The 24,899-nt window shown below is 41.6% G+C and overlaps 1 protein-coding gene across 4 annotated transcripts in view; it reads right to left on the bottom strand.

The window, feature by feature from the left end:
• The window catches only part of foxp4 (forkhead box P4), a 271,351-nt gene extending 253,782 nt beyond the window's left edge, over positions 1–17,569 (bottom strand). The window contains exon 1 of one of the 4 annotated variants that reach the window (XM_034166924.1): positions 16,925–17,569. The gene's annotated coding sequence lies outside the window, so the exon portion shown is untranslated. The remainder of the gene's footprint in view (positions 1–16,924) is intronic. The other 3 variants (XM_034166923.1, XM_034166926.1, XM_034166925.1) reach the window with 3 other exon arrangements.
• Positions 17,570–24,899: the final 7,330 nt, after the last annotated feature.

Raw genomic sequence — 24,899 nt, 5'->3', positions numbered from 1 at the left:
TTCAGTAGTCTGGCGCATTGGTTGGTTATGTTGGTTAGGCCTGTTGTGAACCAACTACTTCATCTCCAGCAAACTTTGTTTGCTTGTAATAACAGAATATTTAAAAAATGCAACAACTTTTTATTTACATTTCGTGGAGAGGTAGGCCATGAGCCAATGAAGAGTTCATGTCAGTTTGAGTCATCTGTGGATCTTATACCATTTTTTATTAATATTTTTATTATTTCTACCATGCTTGCTCCCCAATAAAAATGGCCCCCAGTTCTAGTCCACACACTCTTCTTGTAAGGAAGGAAGTACAAATACACCAGGAGTTGCATCAAAAAGGGCACCTGGCATAAAACTTGTACCAAATAATAATATGGGAAGTACTTCTGTTTCCTTCAGAAAATCTGCCCACTCAGAAGACACTCAAGGGAGAACCAATTGCAACAGCAACACATGACGCACATGCAGACCATCATTCTCTTTGGAAAAGTTTTTGTGGTACGTGTGGTCTAGCAGTGGAGTTCAGATCTCATGTTCTAAAGAGTACGATTATGCCTATCCGCCAACATGTAGAAATAGATCAGGACAATTGGGACTAATGTACACCATAAAATAAAGTATATTCAAAGGGCTTTTGTTCAGTGTATTTATTCTACAACAGCAAAAAACTGATGAGAGCGATGAGAAATATGCCCAGTTTGCCAGTTTCCTCATGTAATAAAACTCTTTCTGTGATGACAGGTTGTTTCAACTCGCCTCAGCGGGCTACCATTCAATAGAAGTGTGGATGTGGATGCCTTGGTGAACTTGTCAGATAGCACCAATATAGGATTTATGGTCGGATGAGATATTTGGCCATCTTCAGTCCTCTACTTGGACATCATCTATCTGCAGTGTCTATCCCATCCTGACAATTCTAATCTAATTTGTCTGATTTTCAACATACATATGGCAGCTGCAGGTTCAATTAGAACCCAAACACATGCTGATTCACAAAGCCGAGCAGCACTGTAGAAGCTTCTTAATGTGAAGTGAGATATCCATCAGGAAAATTCTGCACAGATTTTAGCAGCTGGAACACAAACAGACACATTCACACATTTTAAGGAGAAAAAAACATGCCGTCACGCACTGATCTGTTATGTGGACAAGTCAAACGGCGATAAAGTCACTCTACAACTACAGCAATCGATGGAAGTAATTTATTTACCTCACCAGGCAATTTCTGTTCTGTCTTCAGGGCGAGAAAGTACAACAGAGCGAGATTTGGCAAGCATGTGTGAGCGGTGTGTAAATTAATCTAGCAGCGGTGCAATCTGCAGCTGTGCATAAGTCCATAAAACAAGAGGAGGTTAAAGCGGCACCTAATGCACACACACATCATGCAAAGGTCCAACGCCAAAACCACTTCTTCCACAGACAGAGGAGATGTGAAACGTCATATCAGTTCCATTAATGTGATGAGCGATCCCTGGATGCCACTAAAAATAAGGAAAAAAGAGTTCTTTCTCCTGCTTTTTCTTTCTCTCAGGCCATTCAAAAGGAGCGCACATTACTGAGAGGCCCGTCGGCCGCGCTTAACTTTAACTCAGTGAAATAAAAGGCACTTAACTGAGCCTCAGTGATCGATGCAAACACTGTTGCCACCGGTGCTCACAGACACACAAACACAGGCCCGCACGCTCATGCATATCCATGTCCTGCGTGATTTATGCATCCTGGTGGGGGGTGCAAGCCTATCGGAGAGCAAGGCCAACACGCAGGTCAGCTCATTTGTAAATCAGCCTATGGATAGATGTGAATGTCTGTTCGTGTGCATATCTATGCCTGTTTATATCTATAAATCTGTATGCCTGTGTGTTGCCGGGGGGGGGGGGGGGTTGCGCAAAATGGCTCATAATTACTTCATTTATTATATTTACAACCCAATCTCATGCCATTTTGTGATGGCATCATGAAAAGTAAATTAATCTATGGTTCGTGATACAGTCACCACATTTTCGTGACAGGCGCACGAAATGCAAGTTACGGCGGCGGGGGTGGGGTGGGGGGGCTCAGTGGGGGTTAGGGGAAGGGTTAGGAGAAGGGGCAGGATTACAAACGTAAAATAAAAATTTTAAAAATGCGTCATGACGGGAGCACGAAATAATGAGCGTGAGACTGTATATTTATTGAATTCTGTCCAGCTCTGGTGCTTGTAAATCAAAGTTCAGCGCAGTTCAGCTATGTCTGCTAAACACTGACTACTTCTACCAACTGCTGCTCTGACCTCACTGCACCAGGAAGTCACCCAGCTTTCTGACCTCTCTGATTGCTCCCGAGGACGGTGGAGGAAGAGTCTTGGAAAAGGCCTTCAGTTAAACAGTGTCTGTATGATCGCTTATGTCCTTTGCACTGGATTGTGGGTTAAAAAACTTACAAGTAATTCATGCACAGGGGTGTTAGGGGTTAAATGTATGTTAATTTGTGCCATAATCTTAAAAAGTTGCCTTCTTTGCCAACAAAGCGAGTGGAAAAGTGTCTCTCCTTTGTGGAAGTTCAGTGGTGTTGCTCCACCCTCCTCCCAACTCCTCTGAACAACAGATTTGGGCTAATAGGGCAGCTGCTGCCCTATTAGCCCCCTCCCCTAAACTCCCCTCCCCTAAACCCTGCGATGTTGCTCCCACCCAAAAAAGCTCAGGAGGAAGCCTGTTGTTTTCAACTTGTTTTTGACCTCACTGCAAATGGACAGGTTCCATCTGCTGAAACAATCACCTATGAGAAAGCTGCACTTAATATGTCTGTTCTTGGGTGTATCATAACATATATTTGTGATTTTTTAAAGGCTACGTGAGTGAATTCTAGGCTTTAAGTGCATCCAGAAAGTATTCACAGCGCTTCAATTTTTCCACATTTTGTTATGTTACAGCCTTATTCCAAAATGTAGTAAATTCATTTTTTCCCTCAAAATTCTACTCACAATACCCCATAATGACAACATGAAAAAAGTTTTAGTGTTTTAGTTTATTTTTGCAAATGTATTAAAAATAAAAAACTAAGAATTCACACATACATACGTATTCACATCCTTTGCTCAATACTTTGTTGATGCACCTTTGGCAGCATTTACAGCCTCAAGTCTTCTTGAATATGATGCCACAAGCTTGGTGCACCTATCTTTGGGCAGTTTTGCCCATTCCTCTTTGCAGCACCTCTCAAGCTCCATCAGGTTGGATGGGGAGCATCAGTGCACAGCCAATTTCAGATCTCTCCAGAGATGTTCAATCAGCTGCAGCTCTGGACTCTGGCTGAGCCACTCAAGGACATTCACAGAGTTGTCCTGAAGCCACTCCTTTGATATCTTAGCTGTGTACTTAGGGTCACTGTCCTGCTGAAAGATGAACCATCACCCCAGTCTGAGGTCAAGAGTGCTCTAGATCAGGATTTCATCCAGGATGTCTCTGTACATTGCTGCATTCATCTTTCCCTCAATCCTGACGAGTCTCTCAGTTCACTGAAAAACATCCCCACAGCATGATGTGGCCACCACCATGCTTCACTGTAGGGATGGTGCCTGGTTTCCTGCAAACATGATGCCTGGCATTCACGCTAAAGAGTTCAGTCTTGTTTCCCATGCTCCGAGAGTCCTTCAGGTGCCTTTTGGCAAACTCCAACTATGCCTTTTCTTAGTAAAAGACATAGTTGGCTTCCGTCTGGCCACTCTACCATACAGGCCTGATTGGTGGATTGCTTCAAAGATGGTTGTCCTTCTCAAAGGTTTTCCTCTCTTCACAGAGGAATGCTGGAGCTCTGACAGAGTGACCACTGGGTTCTTGGTCATCTTCCTGACTAAGGTCCTTCTCCCCAATAGCTCGTTTTAGACGGGCGGCCAGCTCTTGGAATAATCCTGACGGAGATGAACTTCTATTTGCGCATGATAGGGGTAACTGTACTCATTGGGCCCTTCAAAGCAGCAGAAATGTTTCTGTACTCTTCCCCAGATTTGTTCCTTGAGACAATCCTGCCTCAGAGGTCTACAGACAATTTCTTTGACTTCATGCTTGGTTTGTGCTCTGACATGCACTGTCAACTGTGCAATCTTATATATAGGCAGGTCTGTGTCTTTCCAAATCATCTCCAATCAACTGAATTTACCCCAGGTGGACTCCAATTTAGCTGTAGAAACATCTCAAGGATGATCAGTGGGAACAGGATGCACCTGAGCTCAGTTTTGAGCTTCATGGCAAAGGCTGTGAATACTTACGTACGTGGGATTTTTTTGTTGTTTTATTTTTAATAAATTTGCAAAACTCTAAAAAAACACTTTTTCACATTGTCATTATAGGGTATTATGTGTAGAATTTTGAGGAAAAATGGAATAAGACTGTAACATAACAAAATGTGGAAAAAGTGAAGCGCTGTGAATACTTTCTGGATCCACAATATTTACATAAAGACATAAAATATATTAGAGTAGGGCTGACAGTTTTTTGGACTATTCAATAACGTGTCTACAACACAGGCCACTGACACCAACATTAAACTTGTAATCCCTCTGAACTTTTTACAATTTAAGTCACAAAAATATGTTTCTTTTTCACCACTGAAATTTTGTTCCTTGGAATTAAATGAAAGGATTTGAAATTGCATATCACCAATATTATCAAAATCCATGACTTCTGGGAAAAAAGTGCATTTTAGCCATGCAGCAAGAAGCCATGACACACTGGGAAACTCATGATGCCATTTGAGAGTCAAAGGGCAGTGCTAGCTATATATGCTAATGCTAGTTTCATAAAAGAGTTGTACGTCAGAAAATATCCTAAGAGTTCCCTATTTCCACTGAACGTAGCATGAGCTTTGAAACTTTGCACATGTGCATTCTCTGTCATGTCATCTCAAAATCTCCCTATATTTGCCATGAAATCCCCCCAAAATAAATACCTTGGCAACAAGAAAATTGGCTGTGTTTTTGTGATAGATACAAAGGTAGTTTACAATAACTCGATTTCAACAAAAAGTGATTTTTGTCAATTTTGTGAAAAATTAAATGGTATGCAACTTTTAAAATGCTTTTCACCATATCATAAAGCAAAATCACCTAGAAACATTAAAAACAAGGAAGTGGGTTGACATAGAAAACAAGAAAAACGGGAATGTTGCATATTATTGCAAAACCATATAATGCCAGCGGAAACACTATGCAGATACAAATCCTTAAAATACACAATCCCTGGCAGCGTGTGTAAGCGAGCTCACAGAGGTGTTTCTGTGCATTTGTAACCAATGTACATGCACGCTCAGAAATACAAGTCAGCAGTCTGACCTCTACGTGTTCATGTGTGTGTGCATGTGCATGCACACTCTGCAAAAAAAAAAAGCCCCTCCACTTCATTAGGAAAGTAAACACAAGTGCTGTCTGAAGTGGCTAATTAGAGACTAATTACTCCCTGCTCGTTACTAATGCAAATTAGATTACGCTGCTTAACTTCCTCGTGTCCACAACACTGCTGTTAATTGAGGCCTTTTGAAATTAAATTACCCGCTAATTAGCATATCAAAACCATTAATTCAGAGCAAGGATGGGAGGGAAAAAAACAACAACAAATGCCAAGTTTTGCTAATGAGTTTTGCTAATTGAATACGTACGCCTAATACGGGGCGTTTGTTGCCAGAAATACCATTCATCTGCTCGGTGTGTGCACGCACGCAGACGGCTTGCATGAGTAAAGCAGCGAGGCGGAAACACAGCGCATCATAAGAGCAGCACATAATTAAAGGAACCATTTCATCTCTCCAAATGCTTTGTCAAATATTTCCCTCTGAGCACGTGACTCCACTGATGTTGGGCGCGCGGGCAGGAGAGGGGAAGGATATTCATCTCACAAGAGGCTTGCAGCACATGCATGTGCGGGTGTGTGCTGTTGCTTTGGTATGTGAGAGGGGTTAGCGTTGTGTCCAGACGCTTTGATGTAAAGAACTCTGCTGCTTTGCTAAAGCCAACCAGCTTTTCTTTTTCTTGGGGGGGGCATCCTGTCTTTAGCCAGCCCTTCTTCACCGCTACGACAATACCTGTCCAATTAGGGAACCGCACACACACTCACATTTTTTGGCGGTCTAATTTTTCCTTCAATCAAAAGCCTGAGCTGGTTTTTTCCTCAGAATGAATAAATGATTTCAAACTTTGGACTGGAAATGGCGAATGTGCTCAGTCGGGCCAACCTGAACGCCACACACACCCGAAGCTATTAACTACTTTAATCTGCTGACAAAATAAAAGAATCACACATCTAAAGATCCATCTCGGCTTTGGTTGTAAAACCAGCAGAAATAATGTCATTCTCAACTACACCACCTCTTCTCCTAAATATCTCTCCAATCAGGGTGCGTGACAAACTCTCATTCAGGTTGGCTGTTATAAAAGTTTCATCTTATTACACTTTCCAACTTCTCCTTTCATTATCCCTGTAATGGCAGATGAGGGAAAAAAGGATGGCAAAATTGAGAGGTAGCCACACAAAAAAAATTAAATAACCATGATAATTAGATGTAAAGATATTATAATTCCTTTAACAGGATGCATAGAAACTGCTGCTCAACAATATTTGCCCTAATTGCTAGAATTATCATATTAACCAGTTACCATTTGAGTAAGTTGATTAAAAAATTGATTATTCGTCTATTTCTTTTAGGAGTTTCTTAATCAAAATCTAACATCCTTGAAAAATTAATTTGAAGTCATTTCTTATCAGTTAATTAAATCGGGTTGGAAGTAATTTTTTCCGCGCGGCATGATTAGAACGGTTCTGTTCTCTTCTGTTCAGACACCATGACGTTAGAGGGGAACTTTTCACTGTCTCATCAAACATTCACAACCACAAGAATAGGACTTCTTTGAAGGGCCCGTCGCCTTTTTTTTTTCACCCCCTTCCAAACCTCTGCCTTTCTGATAAATGGCGCGATGCTCAATAGATCTTTCTTTCTCGTTAACACATTCTCATTAACGGACAGAGAAAAGAGAGGGGAGGAGCAGAAAGAGGAACAGTGAGGGGAGGCACAGGGAAAAGGGAGAGCCAAAGGGGGGAAACAGGAGGTGGGAAAAAAACAGGCAATGATAAGCCAAAGAAACAAATCAATAAGATGACTTAAAAAAAAAAACAATGAGGAAAATTAAACATTTACACACAGCATTACAACCTTGAGATGGTCTGAGACTAAACAACACCAAAAGTTAAAACAAGAACTGTTGGTTTAAAAAAAAAAAAAAAAAGCTTTTTTCTACCTGCTTTATTGCAAAATTGCAAAAGGTTTTTTTTTAACTTCTGTTAGAAGTTTTTTAAACGCTCTAGTTTATTTCACAGTAGGTTTGATTCCATGTCAATTCAAATTTTCAGCCATAAAAATATCAGAGGGTGACTTCACCTCAGAAAACTAGTTTTCTATTTCTGGAAGAAGACTAATTATGAAGCTCTGCCTCTGGGAGAGAAAAGCCTCTCTTGAAGGAGAGAGGGAGGCAGAGTCCATTCGGTGCCAGCGTCAGACGTATAGAAGTTCGTCTCTCTCTACTTCAGCAGGCAGCGGAGCAGAACCGAACAGATACAGAGCGCTCCGCTCGTCTGTCCATCCCAAATTCCTCGGGGGAGTGTAGGAGAGGGTGAGGAGGGGAGGTTAAATGAAAAGCTGAATCAGGGAGGATGCTGAGCAGTGTGGAGAACTGCTCTGATTGGACAATGAATTGATGATGATTCCTGCCAAACTTGTACAGTTACGAGTAAATCTTCATCATCGGCCAATCAGCACACTCCCTCATCAGCCAATCAGTGTGTGGAAGTTGTTCTGGTTGCTCATCTCTCCCAATAGCTCTACAATGCATCGTTCACGGTCTCTGGTGCAGCCAAACTTGTCTTTCTCTGTGGGAGAGGCAGAATTCTCACATTGCCGTGCACAACGATCAATTTCCTCTTCAATTAACCCTGTAGGAAGAGAAGGGACAGCGGCGAGAAGGGGGCGAGAGAGCTACCTCGGTCCTCCTCCAACCTTCTCCCTTCACTTCTTCCTCCGGGGTACAGTCATGAGAATTCCACCTCCTCAGGATGAATTTGACCCCCCGGCAAGGGGCCAAACAAGTTCCAACACAGCACAGGCCCCTGTCCTCATTACCAGCAAATAGGCTGAGCCGCCGTTCCACTAATTCAGGCTATATGTTAATAGTCATGGCTCAAACCACAGTGCCAAGCTGTCGACAGCTACACACTGCAAGGGAGAGACCGACAGAAGGAGCAAGAGGAAGGCGGAGGATAGAGGGAAAGAGAGAAGGACAGAGAGGAGAAGCGGGGGGTAAGCCAGGAGTGGTGTTTCTGCAAAAAGCAACTAAAGACCTGCACCCACTCACGAGTGTGACGGCATGCATGCTCTGCTCTCCTCCTCCTCTTCTTCTACTTCACTTTTTCTATTTCCCTTCCCACCTTCTTCTCCCTCCGCTGTGAGTGAGCCCCTGGGGGAGCTGCACAGCCCCAACCCAGCCTTCAGCCAAGTTTTGCAGGCAAACTTTGCACAAAGCCTTCCTGACATCATGAAGCATGCAAGGGTTTCTTTGCCACTCACCCTCCCTCCTGTCCTCTTTTTTTGTACTTTAGTCCTTTGTTCCTCCCTAAGTCCCCTCCCTCGTTTATGCTGACTGCTTTCCGAAGCTAATGCACTGTTCCTGACTGACCTTTAGACAATGGAAACCTTCCACAGTAGAAGCAGCAGATTAGGGCTACATGTTGCATACAGCAAAGCTGACCTTCACTGGGCAAATGAGCATTATTGTGTCTGTTAATCCAACGCCCAGTAGCTGCCTTTAACCTGCTAATAAATGTTCTTAGTCCTTGAAGAAAATATTGCTCTGTTTGGTCAACTACATGGTTATTCTTAATACTTCAATAGAAAAGTCATAGAGGAAAAACAAGCAAAATAGGCAAAGGCGGGCAAAGTAAAAAAATAAATCTATAAAAAATTCTTCTTGTTCTGTGTAATTTTTGTTTTATCAACTAAAGTTTCTGCATGGTGAAACAAATTAATTTAACTCGGACAAGTCAGTGTGGTTATAAAACACTGAGTTCCCATTTAACTGCAATCACAAGATCACTTAGGAAAGGTACAGAGGTTACAACACAAAGCAATAAATTTGACCTCGTAAGACAAAAATTGTTTATATATATAAAGTAAAAGTAATTATATGTGATATTCAGAGGTTTTGCAAATAACTGATTTGAAATTTTTGCAAGGTTTGGTTTGATCCATCACAAGTGCTTCACATTGTTGTCTGCAGGCAACAAATATTTTATTTAAAAAAAAATCTAACAAACTGAGCTTTTTGAATCTTTCACAGTTAATTGCAAACAATCTGTTTTAGTTTTATTTTTTTTTAAGGGTTATTGATTGATTCTGAGTCTTATCATTTCTGTAACACAGAAAAAATTAATTCAATTCATTTGTGAAGAGGCCCGAGGAGAGGAGTGCTCGGAGGTAATGAAGAGCCGTGACAATCAAAGACATCAGGCGAAGAGAGGAGGAGACGACAAAAAGGAGGGAAAGGCAACAGATGGGAGAAAGTACAGCAGAGTGAGAGCGGAGGAGGAGGAGACGAGAGGTGAGTGAGTGCTGCCGACTTCTTCACAGCGAGCTGCTAACTGAGCTCTGACAGAAAAAGAACACTTTCCTACTGACCATGGGCCAGAAAAAAAAAGCACGCAAGAAGATGTGTGCATGCATATGTCTATGCATGCATGTGCATGTGCGTGAGACTTCATAATTTCTCCATACATCCATACTACAACTGAATAAAAACTATAAATATATACACACAAGAACAGGCTACAAGGAACTGGATGTTTCTTAAAAATAAATTTTAAGATGACTTTAAATCACTAAATCTCTTTATAACTTTGCAGGTAAATTCTCGGTGGAAAGAGGAAAATTATGTGGATTTAAAAACTCCATTATGTCTTTGTAGATACAGAACAGTAAAAATGCAACAGAGGAATATCTGAAAGCTGATTTTTACTTTTGGACCAAAAATAATTTTTTTAAATAATTTTTTTAAGAAGTAGGTGTTTTGTAGCATTTAAAAAAACAGATACTTTGAAGTAGACAACATAAAACAACGTTAGATGTAAGGAAAAAAAAATATATATGGAGTTAGGACATCAAGCCCAGAGCTTAAACACCTTTTGGAATCAAAGTTTGTATTGATTTTCCAAACACCACTTTCCTACTTTCTGTCTGGTCTTTTCTTCTTGTTTTTCTGCGATCTTTACTTTCCTTTCACCCCTGACCAACATTCTCTGCTTCAAAGGCCAGCGGCCTGCAACACACACTCGCTGTGTGCATCCTCCTGAGCAGCAGAGCTGGCTCTAATTCACAGGCTGGTAAAGCAGTGGTGGACTGCAGTCTTAATCTGGCAGGAATAGGCTCCTTTTATATCCCCAAGAGCCACGGGAAGGAGGAGAGGAGAGGAGAGGAGGGTGGCGCGGGGGGCAGATTGGGAGCTCAAATCCTACTACAAATGTCACACAACAACCGGTGACTAGGTGCTACAAACGCAAACCCACACCATCACACCGGAACAATAAAAAAAAACAAATAACCAGCACATGTGCGCAAAAGACGCAACCCTCCAAACTTTGATGAAGGATGCATGACAGATAAGAGTAAGAAGGGAGCACAAACAGGAGGAGGAAGGAGTGAGGAAAGGAAGGAGGGAGCAAAAGAAGGAAAGGAGGGAGGGGATTACACAATTATTCAGATAACAGCTGGGAATAATCTAGTGGCAGATGTCTCTCGGACAACAATGCCCACCACACACAGGCGTGTGTGTGTGCACATGCACATACATGGTTTCAATGAAAAAAAAAAAAAAATGGGTGGCCGGTGCATCAGCTAATCACCAATGCCAACACAGCTCTCGAATGCAAAATCCTTTTTTTTCTTAATAAGCTCACTGATGTCAATAATATAATGTGTGAAAATGATGATGAAATGCCAGAAAAATAGAAACAAGTTTGGAAAGTGCTAAAATGTTTGCTCTTCATCTCTGAGACATTTGAAAAACATAAAACCTGAGGATTTCTGCCTACAGACAGGGGCAGAGTGTCACCCTGTTGATTGACAATTCTAGTTGAATGTACATGTGCACACAAACACACACACATAAAAAATATGCATGTAGAGCAAAGTATGCAAAGTACAGCAGCATCTTTCTGGCTTGTCAACAAGCTCGAAAGCCCCATTTACACTACGGGAATTTATCCAAGCTCGGCTCCCACTGTGCAAGCAAGCGCAATCTGTTACAAAAACGAACCACGATGAGCACTAACAAATTGACCCTAATGTTCATGCATATGTGTTGTGCTGCAAGCACACATCAAATTATTAGTTTGCTTAGTTGCACAAGTTCACATAAATGCAGCAAACACCATTAAGTGTGTGCACCGTAGCTACTAGGATGCTCGACTCGGTTTGTCTGCTTTGTCTCACCCTAACCTGAAATCCACTTATGACACTAGAATTCAAAGACAAATGATTCCATGTTCAGCTCGGCACACTTAAACCAAGCCAGTGTAAATAATGTTGATGGGTCCTGATAGTTGCTCCTGCACTTCCCATTCCCTCTGCCCCAACCTTCACTAGAAGGACACTAAAGTCCACAGTCCCCTGCTGGCAGAGGCTGTACAGCATCTTCACCTTGCACATATGAGGAAAGCCAGAAAACAGAAGTTGCAAAAGGAGCTGAGAGAGACATCAAATTGATTCAGAAAGACACTTTCCCCCTTTCTAACATGAGCAAATCTTCATGTGAGGATGCATGAAGGGCAGCCCTAGCAAGGGGAGAGGCAAGCTCTGTCAATCCATCAGCCCAGGCACTCTATTGTGATTTGGGTTAACACTGGTTAACAGCTCGTCCTGTCAGGAGCTGGATCATCCCGATGCGCCTCAGATGCTAATAGCTTAAGTAGGCTACCCGTGTCCCCTGGAACTAATACCACAAATACTAATATTATAAAAGAGCAGCAAATGCTCCAGCCTCACTTTCGCCTGCATCCAATACTTTACAGATTTGAAATTTAAATGCATTTAAATAGCTATTACCTCCAGGTCCAGGAAAAGAAGAGGGGTGTGGGGAAGCGATGCACTGTTATCATCGTATCTTAATGTATAAACAATTCAGATTTTCAGATGAAAATCCTAAAAAAAAAAAACTAATCTGATAACTGAAGTCAACACCAAGAATCAATTGAAATCAGTGGACCAAAGGAGGGGAAAAAAAGAATGTGAAAAAATAACCAACTCAATTAAACTGGTCATAATTTTCATGAGGAACACCAAACATTTAAAATGCTGTAAAATTATGAAGAAAAAAAAAATTTAAATCAGCTTTAAGGTGCATTTCGGTCCTTAATGTGCATCTGCCAAATGAGTGCCAGAGATCTTTGCAGCACTTCCCTGCTGTCAGATGATTTATGAAATGTGCAAAATGTGCGCGTATGTGTAACATCCTTGTGCTTCGCAGCTGTCACCGAGCCTTCACAGCCGTCCTTTCTCTGCACATTAAAGCGGGGCTGCAAAAAAGTTTACTCGCACTGTTGTTGTGAGCGAAGCTTTCCATAGCTCCCTCGGTTCCTCACTCGATTGACGGCTGCCCTGTCAGTTTGTCGCAGCGCTTTAGAAAACACCAGCGGCTCTCTGATGAAGTGCTTACAAAAGGTCATATAGGGTGGCGGCAGCGGCAGCAGAGAGGAGGGGAGCCGGCTATTGGGGAAAGGAACGGGAGACGGGACAAAGTGAAGGAAAATCCATAACACAAATACAGCTGTCAGAAGAAGCAGAACAAGTGCGGAGTTAGCGGGGGACATAGCGACCGATGAGAGCATCTTTGAGAGGATGCTCTGTTTGAACACAACAGGCGTCCTCGCTTTTATTCTAACCCCGCCGATCCTCCCGGTTCATCTATTTCTCTACCTCCACTGACCATCACGACTGCTCTGGCCCCATCTCTCAAAATCAAAATTAAGACTTCCAACAGTTTTACTTCACAATCTCATCTGCCCCTGACCAGACTCTTCCTCAGCTCTCCGCTCATTGTGGAGACGATCATCTAACGTGTCCATGGCTATAATAAGTGATGCCTAAAAGTCGCTGACTGTCACTTCCCTCACTTTCACCAGTCATTCACTCACATGTTGATCTCTCACTGTACCTTTTGCTTCCTTTCCTACACCCCCACCTCCCCAATCTGCCCTCACACCCAGAGGAAACGGGCCTTTCCGCTCCGAGCTGCTGGGTCTCTCCCTCCCACATCCATCAGCTGTTAATGGGCCGCTACTCTCTGGAGCTGTGGAAACATCTCTGCCTACAGCCACCACACCAAAAAAAAAAAAAAAAAGACTGCAACATGTGAAACACACGGGCACACTAATGACCAAAAAAGCTACAATAAAATGCACAACTGTCATTCCGCAACTTTTCTGCACAGCACTACTGTCAGAGCCGCCATAAAAACACTTCACATCTGAATAACGTACGGGATTTATTATCTCCACACAGATAAATATTTGACCATCAACTTCTCCTAATTAGTGTCCAATTTGGACCACATCAAACCTCAGGTTGAAGCAAAAGGACAAATGATGCAGACACTGAGCTGCCTGCACCTGATGCCTTCATCTATGCACTGATTTGTCAATTAGAATTCATTAATACTTTGAAAAAAGGTAACACACATTTATCACTTGATGAATTGGATTTTTTTCCAAATAAAAAAGACAAAATGTTGTGTAATGTGCAATGTTTAAAAAAATGTCTTATATATATATAAACTGTCTTAAATGTTGATGTATTTGGGGGTGTTTTCAGCCAATAGTGTGTTATGTGGTTATGTTAGAGTGTACGCAGTGTTCCACAGCATGTTCAAGCACGCAGCACTCTGCAGCACCAGCAGCAGGACCACCACTTGAAGTCATTTATTTTCTAAAATCCTGTTGGAAATTTATATTTTCCTCACATTTCTTCCAAAGAATATTAGATATGTAACCATTTTATCATTTAACAGGTGGTCTCTAGAAGTAAATATCTACCACAGGTCAAACCCGACGCTGGCACGCTTGAACATCACTTTGGAGCCAAAAGCCCACTCAGACTGGTGGGTTTGGGATAACGTGGGGGGGGGGTTAAAGTGAGAAATGGAGACATGGATAGGTAAGCCATCAACACTACAGACACACAGGACATTTAAAACTTCAAACTCTGCCCATTTTCACTCGAGCAGGACAAGTGAATTGAGGGAAAAAAGCCCTCTACATGTGTGCACACATTCATCACGGAGCAGGTAAGGACTCTCTGAGTGAGTCTACGGACTAACACAATCATGTTGGTGGCTTTTAATCCTGCTGAAGGGGTTTGAAAGCACATGAGCTTCACAGCCATTATCACTTGTCTCTAGACGCTCTCATACAGGGTTCCAGTTGCACTCACACTCAACTATTAAAAAAAAAAAATCACCATTTAAGTAATGTGTCAGTGAGCAGTAACAGTGCGCTGACACTGATCACAAGCATTCGCCGCAGGATGACTTTTCCAAACAATGAAACAAAACAGGACGTGGAAAAGACAGCTGCCGCCAGAGAAAAGGCAAAGGAGAAAAAAGTGCTGAAGCAACCAGGATGAAGAAAAAGTGGCGAACACACACAACCACAATGGTCGACAGAAAGTCAGTGTGTGTGAGTGACACCTCTGGCTTCCTGCACATGTACAAAAAACTACTCAGTCTTTTGTTTCACTCTCTCCTGCTGTATTTGAATGAAAAGCCTGTCAGCGATGTGATGGCTGTCAGCGAACAATGAAAACTTCACAGTGTATTTAAAAATATGCATTATTTAAATATGCACAGAAATAGAGTGATTTCCACCTCTATCCTTCTACATCCTTTCAATCTCTGTAGGTTTTTATAAATCAAGTCTGAAAGTAAAAATAAAAAAAAAATAAAAAAATTAAAGTCAGTTTAAATGACCTTAAATTATTTGGTAGTCTGCATGTTTTATTTATTTAGTCATTTATTTGTTTGTTTGTTTTTGGAAAACTGTGCTGAAAACTCTAAAGGGCCACATCTTTTTTTTCCTGGTATGAAATAATGAGTCATCACCAGAAAAAAAATAAAAGACGGAACTTATTATTTTGAAATATTTCTGGGAACCCCTTAAGAAAATTTGGATTTCTCTCATAAATGATATTAACATAAAATATTTTTACCCTATAAAAGTGGCAGATTTGCATTTAAAAACACATTAGTTTTATGTCTGGACAACTTAAATTTTATTGAAATAATAAGATGAATTTATATGGTGTGGCTGTTGCAAAAGATTTTAAAAATATAGATATATGTTTTCCATTTGCATTAATTCCTCCCACACTTTGCACCAGGGTTGAATCCACCACCAAATAGCTGCTTTCCTTCCTGACACAAGAGAAATGACACGGTCATAAAATGTGATGAAGAGCTTTTTCATTCCCTCTGAATCTTCTATTAAAGAGCAATTAAAAAGTGTGTCATGGCGTCTCGGAAATGCCAGCACAGAGGACACAACAGGAGAGAGAGGACACAGTAAATAAAATTAATTATGCCAAATGCCCCAACGTGCATCAATCAAGGTGCAATAAAGCCATTGTCAGGTTGTGCAGCCCAGTGACAGACAACTGACAGCAATTAATTGTCATTTCATCTTTTTTTCCCCCCCTGCAGCTCTGCATCTAACATGTTGGAATGGTGTTTTAATCCAGAAGCAACTTGATTTTTCTAAACGAAGCTACATTGTTTTAAATAAACTGAACACATTAAAACCTGACGTTATCAGCAGAAACATGGAATTTTGTGGATAAATCAGTGCAGTGCACAGGCCCAATTTAGGCACTTTTGGCTGCAAAAAGAAGGACCAAAAATATGTATCATACATAAGAATAAAATGTGTATTTCAATTTTATCATAAAAATATGTAAATATGTATCCCCCCCCCCCCCAACCTCCCGCGCAGTAATGGGTGACATTTTTTTTATTTAATAGATCGGATGTAAGAACGTTATTACGCATTTATAAACAAAACTTCACTCATAATCAACTAGATCCGCGATGTATTGACAACACATCCGAAAAACAACTTAAAACATTTTTAAAACTTATAATTCAGCAGTAAAACGGGCCAGATGTAAGATCAGCTTTGGTTTAAGCCTTTTTTTTGTAAAAACGTTTGCTTGTTCACCAGATGAAAAAGTCAAACATTCAATAAATAAAGCGGCAAAAAATAAAGTTCAACAACATGTCGTTGCCTAAAAATGATCAACAAACAATCAGTGCTTGTGTTTATTGTCCGTTCAGTTATTATTTTATCACTATTATTAGTTTTGTTTTGTTTTTTTTTACTTTATTCAAATTCACTCCGGCTTCAGTTTTTAATTTCAACTTGAGGAAAAAAGTTTTTCTTGTTTCGTGAGCAGAGTTTTTGTACACTTTGTGAACTCTCAGTCCACTCATAATATTCATTCAAACACGAGAAAAAAAAATAAAAATTTCCACAGCTTGTTAGTGTTGACAAAATAAAAAACGCTAAAATAAAAGCGCGTGTGAAAGTGGAGAACTTGAGACAAAAATCAGAACAGCAAAAAAAAAAAAAAGAAAGAAAGAATGAAAGAAAGAAAGAAAAGCCCTGACGATTTGCCCAACAATCTTTTCTCCTACAGTCTCTAAGTTTAGCAGAGTTTGTGTGTTTTATTTGGAGCAGTTTCACAAACTTGTGTGAAAGTTAAGCGCGTATTTTCTCTCTCTTTTTTGAAAGTTTTCAAGTCGCGCGTGTGTGTGAGAGAGAGAGTTTTGTGGGCTTTTCGGTGGACAGACAGACAGAGAAACAGAAGTGTGCAGTGCATCAACCTGTTCTCTCGTTTTCTGAAGAAGTCAACTTTCACGCCAGCGGTTGGACCATGTGGACAGCTGCTGCTCCTCGGTGCCGCGGCGCGTCCACTCTCTCACGGCGACAAAAGTGTGTGTGAGGGGGGTGTGCGTATGTAGGGAGGGGGGGACACAAACCGACGGGACTAAAAAAAAAAAACATACAATAAAATAAAATGGGAAAGAAGAGAGAGAGAGAGAGAGAGAGAGAGAGAGAGAGGAGAAATGTCGGCTGTACTTTAAGGGGCGAAGCGTGCTGGTTTAGTCCTTTCTTTGCCCTCTTTTGTGTGCGTCCTCTCTCCTCGGAGCGGCCCCTCTGGAGTGAAATCGGAACAATGCTGCCGCTAAAAAACTCTGCGCGCAACTTGCCGGGGAGAAAGCACGCGCGAGCAAGCTTCCTTTCTCTTTTCCTCCCAGCTCCGTCTCTTCTGGAGCTTTGTTCAGCAACAACGCCGACCAGAAGAAGAAGAAACAGAAGAAGAAGAAACAGAAGAAGAAGCCGCTTTTCCGCCGGTCATCACTTTTTTTGGCATCCCGTCTGCTCGCTCGCTCGCTCGGAAATCGCAACCGGATCACTTTGTTGTGTGTCAGCGCGCGCGCGAGTACGGAGCGTGTGTGTTGCACGAGGAGGGGAGGAGGAGGTGAGGTGGGTAGGGGGAGGGGGGGTTAGTTTGCTGCGCTACCGTAATGTCTCTAAAGCAGGTGCGCCGTTTTCATCTCTCTCTCTCTCTCTCTCTCTCTCTCTCTCTCTCTCTCCCCCCCCCCCCCCCGAGGCGCTGATCTCTTGACCTCTCATTGCATCCCGGCTGAGTTTTGCTATTGTGGAGGCCGAGAGGAACAGATGTTGGAGCCTGCACTCAGTCTGAGCGCAGAAGCCGTCCATAACAAAGCAAACTCACACTAACCATTACTGCACGTCACTTTCAAATTAAAACGATCCCAATATTTATAGCTCAGTCTTCAAATGTTAAAAAGTTCACCCAGTTTTATATGAAGTTAAATCCACACTTCCAACATGACCCGCTGAAATTAATATTCTGCAGATCTTTTATTTTTTTTTTTTTAAATTAAATTATTCTTGATGGTTCACATCCATGGTTGGAGGTGACATCAGCACCACACTGCAGTCACACTGAGATCAGATACAGATCTCAGAACATGCTTTCAGCTTGTTTTTATTTGAAATGACTTGAATCATATTTTTGCTAGATCCATTTTTTTTTCTCCATCTGCATGCATTCATATTTGTAACATGTTATCTCTGTTTTGGTTTCATGCAACTTTCCTATCATTTTTAGTCTGTGTAGTTTATGTCATAAAGATGGGGCTTATCCTAAAATGTAAACGTTAGCCCACATAATAATAATAATAATAATAAAATCACACAGTGGTTAGGGCCCCTTCACGCATAGTGCAAATTTGGTCGAATTGCGCATAAAGTGCGCATGAAGCAGGAATAGTATGCAATACGTGTGAATTCGTAGCTGCCACTAATGCCTCGTACACCTGTTGCTAGCAGCAATGGGCACAGTTCAGCTAATCCGATAACAGATAATTATCAAAGCTAATGTTGTTGCTAGCGGATTAGCGTTTCAGATAATTATCTTCCAATAAATTGAGTTCTGATAACTTTCAGTCTGAAAACTTTTTTTTTTTTTTTTTTTTTTTTGCTGGTAAAGTGAGCAAAGTTGAACAGTCAAAAACATTTGTAAACCCTAAAATCAAAATTTTAGTCCATCTGTTGTGTGTTCGTGGCAGACATAGAAATACAGACCTGGAATGGATGTGCGCGCCTCAATCTATTAGCGTCGCTCAAGACAGGGCGACGCCATTGCTAAGGGTGGAAATGTGCAGATCATAAATAATAAACTGACCGCTTTTTTTGCACTAGCATTGCTATTAACAGATTTTAATAAATGTAGGCTTGTTTTAAAGCCCTTTGAAAGCTTGTTCCTATGCATGTGTGGGTAAAAAAACTTTTATGTAAAATGCAGAAATGTGGGGAAATTATGACAAACTGTGCTGCTTTTCTCTCTCTATTGTCACTATTTGTTAACAGATTTTAACAAAAGTAGGCTTGTTTTAAAGCCCTTTAATTGCTCTTTATAATGAACCCATACATGCCTGGGTAGAAAAAAAATGTTTTATGGAAAGTGTGGAAATTTGGGGAAAAATATGCCATTCTGTTCATTTACTGTGATGTTTTTTCTGTCATAATTCTCGATGGATTTTTATAAATGAAGCCTTGTAAGTTGTATTCAAGCTGATTACATGCTCAAATGAACCCATACATGCCTGGATAAAAAATCCTTATGTATTAACATAGAAATCTGAAGTATGCCTTGCCATTGTGGTCATTTACCTTGCTGCGTTTTCCACTGTAATATTATTGCTCGCCTTTTAATGACAACATATATATTTGAACTTGAACTTATTTATTTTGGCACATAAACTCGACAATAACAAAAACTGATACACAAGACAATTCCACAGTGACATGTGTGACCAAAAAGGGGGTGAGCAGAAGCAAAGCTTATAAACGTCCACCCCATATATACATACATACATATATACACATTACCAACCCCCAGAGCAAGCACACAGGTGACAGTGGTAAGGAAAAACTCCCTCTGATGTATTGAGGAAGAAACCTCAAGCAGACCAGACTCTAAGGGGTGACACTTTGCTTGGGCCATGCTACAAACACATTTAACAACACAAACTCAAATCCCATTATCATAAACATATCTAGTGAACACTGTGTCTTCGTCTACATACATATTTACATACATATATACATATATACACACACCAACATACACCTACACATACATACATAATTACACACACACACACACACACATATATGTATATATATATATATATATACATACATACATATACATATACATAACTATATGATTTTTACTAAAATTTTATTACAAGTAGATATAAAGCCATTCAGAATTTATGACTTTTGACCCTCAGTCAGGGTAAAAAATACCACCCCCATCCCCCCAACCACACTGTTAAAATTTAAATGCCGCTTGTGGCCACCATGTACATATCATATTAAACAACAACTGCAAATATATATATATATATATATATATATATATATATATATATATATATATATATATATATATATATATATACACGTATATAAAGCATTTTTGTTTCCATATTTGTATGCATGTGAACGCAGCTTAATGAAAAGAACTTATGGCATTGAGTTATAGTCTCAGTATATCGATATTAATTTGCGACATAATGACTTTAAAATAGACATTTGTTTGACATAATTACTCTACATTAGGGTTATTGTACAGTTCATTTTAGTGCAGTTGATGGCGAAGCACTGGCTGCCTTTTTTCCCTCTCATTTCGCTTCTGTTTAACAAGTGCCATAACTGGCTCAAGGCGCTCTCTCCACCCTTAGTAATGGCCACCGTGCGGCACACCGCTAGTCACATGACGTCCATTCCAGGTCTATATTTCCATGGTGGCAGGCTGGCTGCCTGTCACTTGCTGATGATGTCATCATTAAGCGCAAAACATGATTGGCCGGTCGATGCGGGGAGCATTGTGGGTAGTGTATTTCAGGTTCACTTTGGACGTTACAGTGAATATTATCGTCCACTCAACACAAAAAACAAAATGGACTCATTTTAATATTATTTTATTTTATTTCTTTGTGGCTCACAGTATAATTTAATTGCCAAGACTCGGTGGGGGAGATGAGCTCTCACGGCACAGGTGTGTGCAGAGGGACTTTTCTTCACCATTTAGACAGGGTTTTGGATTTAAAAAAAGGACGCTTTATGTGGATTATTTATTCAGATGAATCCCACTGAAACAAACAGATAAGAATTTATATTTACTATGTGTCTTTTACTCTGCCAGTCAATGCATTAATGGATGTATTTCGGTTGTGTAAGCCGCAGTGATCAAAGCGTGCGAAAAAAGCAGCAGCTTTTTAGTTTGTACTTCTAATACTGTGTTTTACTGCTTTTGAAAGATGGTGACAGTGTTTGGTGTTTTAATTTTTTATTCATTCATTTTTGTGATTGTGTTTGTGATCCTTGAATTTACCCAGCAGCGAAAAGTGAAAGTGAAACTGGTTTATCAGAAGCCGACAGTGTAATCTGATGTGGCCATGTCTGAATCAATACTAAAAGTTATCGGTTATCAGTTATCTGTAATAAAGATACATTTTTTAGCAGTTTATCGGTTTAGCGTCATGAAAGATAAATTTTCAGTTATCGGATTAATGGTTATGACAGCTAACTTTTTGGTTAGCTCTGCCCACCACTGGTTGCTACAACTATTTACACACACCAGTGGCTGAAAGACAGAGTGTGCCCTGTGCGAGCCCATCGAACCATCCTGTGGCAGGTGTCGGCAAAATTCCAGCTGACACACACGAACATCTAACACTGCTCGCTTGGCACTTAGAAAATGTGTGGCCATTCGCACTATCATCAAGAAAACAGTCAGCAGACAGTCTTGAGCTGGATGTGAAATTTGTGTAAATGCCACGACTGTGGAGTTGCCGAGTGCACGTGATGTGCCAGAGTGCTCCCCCCATAACACGTGTGGGTTAGCGCCCCCCCACTGCTCGCTCGCCCCCCCCAGCAAAGCGCCTCTCATCTGACCACAGAGTGACACCTTGGTCTGTGTGCTGAACGGACGGGGCTGTGGCAGCTGTTGACAACTCTGGTCCTGGACATCAGAGCTGCAGAACACCGTGCTGTCCTCACATCGAAATACAACCCCAATTCCAATGAAGTTGGAACGTTGTGTGAAATGTAAATAAAAACAGAATCCAACAATTGTTTTTGTGCAAATATTTGCACAAAAACAATAGTGTGATCAGGGTGATCAGTTTATCAGTTTGAACATTAAATATTTTGTCTTTGTGGTGTATTCGATTTAATATAGGTTGAAGAGGATTTGCAAATCATTGTATTCTGATTTTATTTACATTTTATACAACGTCCCAACTTCATTGGAATTGGGATTGTACATAAAAACATATATCGCTTTTGCGATGGGTTGGAGAGCGTGCACTTTGGCAGGCTGTTCAGCTGGAACGGACCATCAGTTCATGTTGACACACAGCAGACGATCTGAACGTCACATCTGTCTGACAGGACAGTAAGCGCCGCGCCGCAGGACTATATGACAGGCCAACAGTACAACAAATACACCACTTTTAGTCACATATCAGCAGAAATATGCCGTACCAAGCGCCGTTTGGTCAGTTATCACAGCGCTTTTTTTCTTTTTTTAGAAAATACGTTTATCTGCTTGTTGATTTTACCCATTACAAGCTCCTGTTGTAAGACAGTGATTGTAGTGCAGTGGTAATGTACACAGATGAAATAAGACAAAAGTAGGTGGAAGGTAAACTTGGAACACAAATGCTGTGGCAGTCCTTAGTGTACCAATAATTTTTTTGACCAGAGTGTCGATGGGTGAAGGAAATTCCTGCACTTGGTGTAAGTGATTCATCCATTGTCCAATAAAATTAAATTAAAAAATAATAATTAAAACTATACCAATGGGTCATAGAGCCGCATCCCAGAGGGAATGTTTGTGTTGTGGGCTGGGGTGTTTGGCTGGCTTTGTTTTTGTTTTCTGTTTCTCCCACCAGGTGGTATGCATTCAGGATTGAGTGGCTGAGCATTAGGACCTCACCCTGAACACCTGAGGCTTGTTTTCACGTGCAGGTCATCAGGACTCACAGCTGTGGTGTATTCTGTCTTGATCAGAGATTGCTGCATTTAAACCTTGAATGCACAGTGTGTGATTGCCAGAGACTCGACCTTGTGAGCAGACGTGTGAGATTGACGTCAGGAGAACAATCTCACCATTACGGACGCAGAGACCGCTCCAGGTTTGACGCCACAGTCTGTGGGGGAGGATTGGGTGAGGTCTCACGCTCTTCAGCACACTTCCTGAGGTGGTTTGGTTTTGGTGACTTTTATGAAGTGATGGCAGTGGATTTGGTGTCCCTCATACCTTGTTGTATTGAGCTGTCGTGTTGTGCTGGTTGTCTGGTCAGCTTCTGCTGCAGTGGAGAGTTGAACTGGGTTGTTCCGTGCCTGCAGGGTGAGAGGCTGATATATATTTAGGCCGGGAGGTGTTTGCTGGTTGTGTGCACCTTTTGAGCTGTGTCTCTCTGGGTGGAGAGTGTTGGACTCACCTCATGTTTTCTTTCTTCACAGACTCGGTTTGTCGCGGCCACCTGGGGGGTGTCGGCGGGGTCCCTGGGTCCGAACTGCTGTGGCTCCGGACCGTTTGCGCTGCTGAGAGCGCGCCATGTTTTCACCTCACCAGACCGCGGACATTTTTGGTTGTTTATCACTGCACTCATTGTGATTGTTGAATTCTGTTATCTTTTGAACCGTGCTCTGCTTGTTTCGTGCTGGGTCCTGTCAAACGCTGGGTCAGTGCTCCGACCGCGTCCGACACATAACAGTTTGATGCTCAACTTAAAATTCAGCCTTATGTCACATAATTGTGAGTTTCTGATCTTTCGTAGACTTTCATATGACCGGCAACCCAACCAGGAATTGGGCTTTTACTCTTACTAACCGAAATTAAATTTAAACACTGAAGTTAAGTGTTGGAGCACATTCAAAACCATACTGACACTGTCAGGCATTTGCATGCTCGGCTCTGAGCAAACCATACTTACGAGGTCTATTAGAAAAGTATCCAACCTTATTATTTTTTTTTAAAAACCATATGGATTTGAATCACGTGTGATTACATCAGCCAAGCTTGAACCCTCGTGGGCCTGCGAGAGTTTATTCACGCCTGTCGCTGACGTCATTCGCCTGTGAGCACGCCTTGTGGGAGGAGTGGTCCAGCCCCCTCGTCGGAATTCCTTTGTCTGAGAAGTTGCTGAGAGACTGGCGCTGTGCTTCATCAAAATTTTTTCAAAAACTGTGAGACACATCCGAGTGGACACCATTCGACAAATTAAGCTGGTTTTCAGTGAAAATTTTAACGGCTGATGAGAGATTTTGGATTGTTTCTATCACTGTAAGGACTTCCCACGGAGCGGGACGTCGTGCAGCGCTCCGAGGCGACATCGTCATCCTGTTTCAAGCTGAAAACCTCCAAATTTAAGCCTCTGTTGACCCAGGACGTCGTGAGAGAACAGAGAACTTGCAGAAGAGGTCGGAATCAGCAGTTTATCTGGACGTTCCACTGTTAAAGGAGATTTTTTTAACGAAAGACGTGCGGACGGATTGGCGCGTCGGCTTGCACCCGCCACAGGAAAAACACCTCCGTTGGAAGCCTTAAGGACAAGTTGGAACATGCCCTGCTGTTAAACAATTTCTCAGATACTCACTCAACTGAAAGCCACCAAAAGCCGCCTGGATTTTACAAATGGTTATCAACACGGAGGTGTTTTTCCTGTGGCAGGCGCGCCGCGCCGGCTGCGAGCTGACGCGCCAATCCATCCGCACGTCTGTCATTAAAAAAATCTCCTTTAACAGTGGAATATCCGGATAAACTGCTGATTCCGACCTCTTCTGAAAGTTCTCTGTTCTCTCACGACGTCCTGGGTCAACAGAGGCTTAAATTTGGAGGTTTTCAGCTTGAAACAGGATGACGACGTCGCCTTGGAGCGCTGCGCGATGTCCCGCTCCGTGGGAAGTCCTTACAGCGATAGAAACAATTCAAAATCTCTCATCAGCCGTTAAATTTTCACCGAAAACCAGCTTAATTTCTCGAATGGTATCCACTCGGATGTGCCTCACAGTTTCTGAAAAAATTTTGATGAAGCACAGCGCCAGTCTCTCAGCAACTTCTCAGACAATGAAACTCCGACGAGGGGGCTGGACCACTCCTCCCACAAGGCGTGCTCACAGGAGAATGACGTCACCGACAGGCGTGGAAAAACTCACGCATGCGCACGAAAGTTCAAGCTTGGCTGA

Source organism: Thalassophryne amazonica, chromosome 3 (assembly GCF_902500255.1).
Source record: "Thalassophryne amazonica chromosome 3, fThaAma1.1, whole genome shotgun sequence".
NCBI lineage: Eukaryota > Metazoa > Chordata > Actinopteri > Batrachoidiformes > Batrachoididae > Thalassophryne > Thalassophryne amazonica.
The sequence above is the reverse complement of the archived record's forward strand: the minus strand, read 5'-3'. Positions and strand labels throughout refer to the sequence as shown.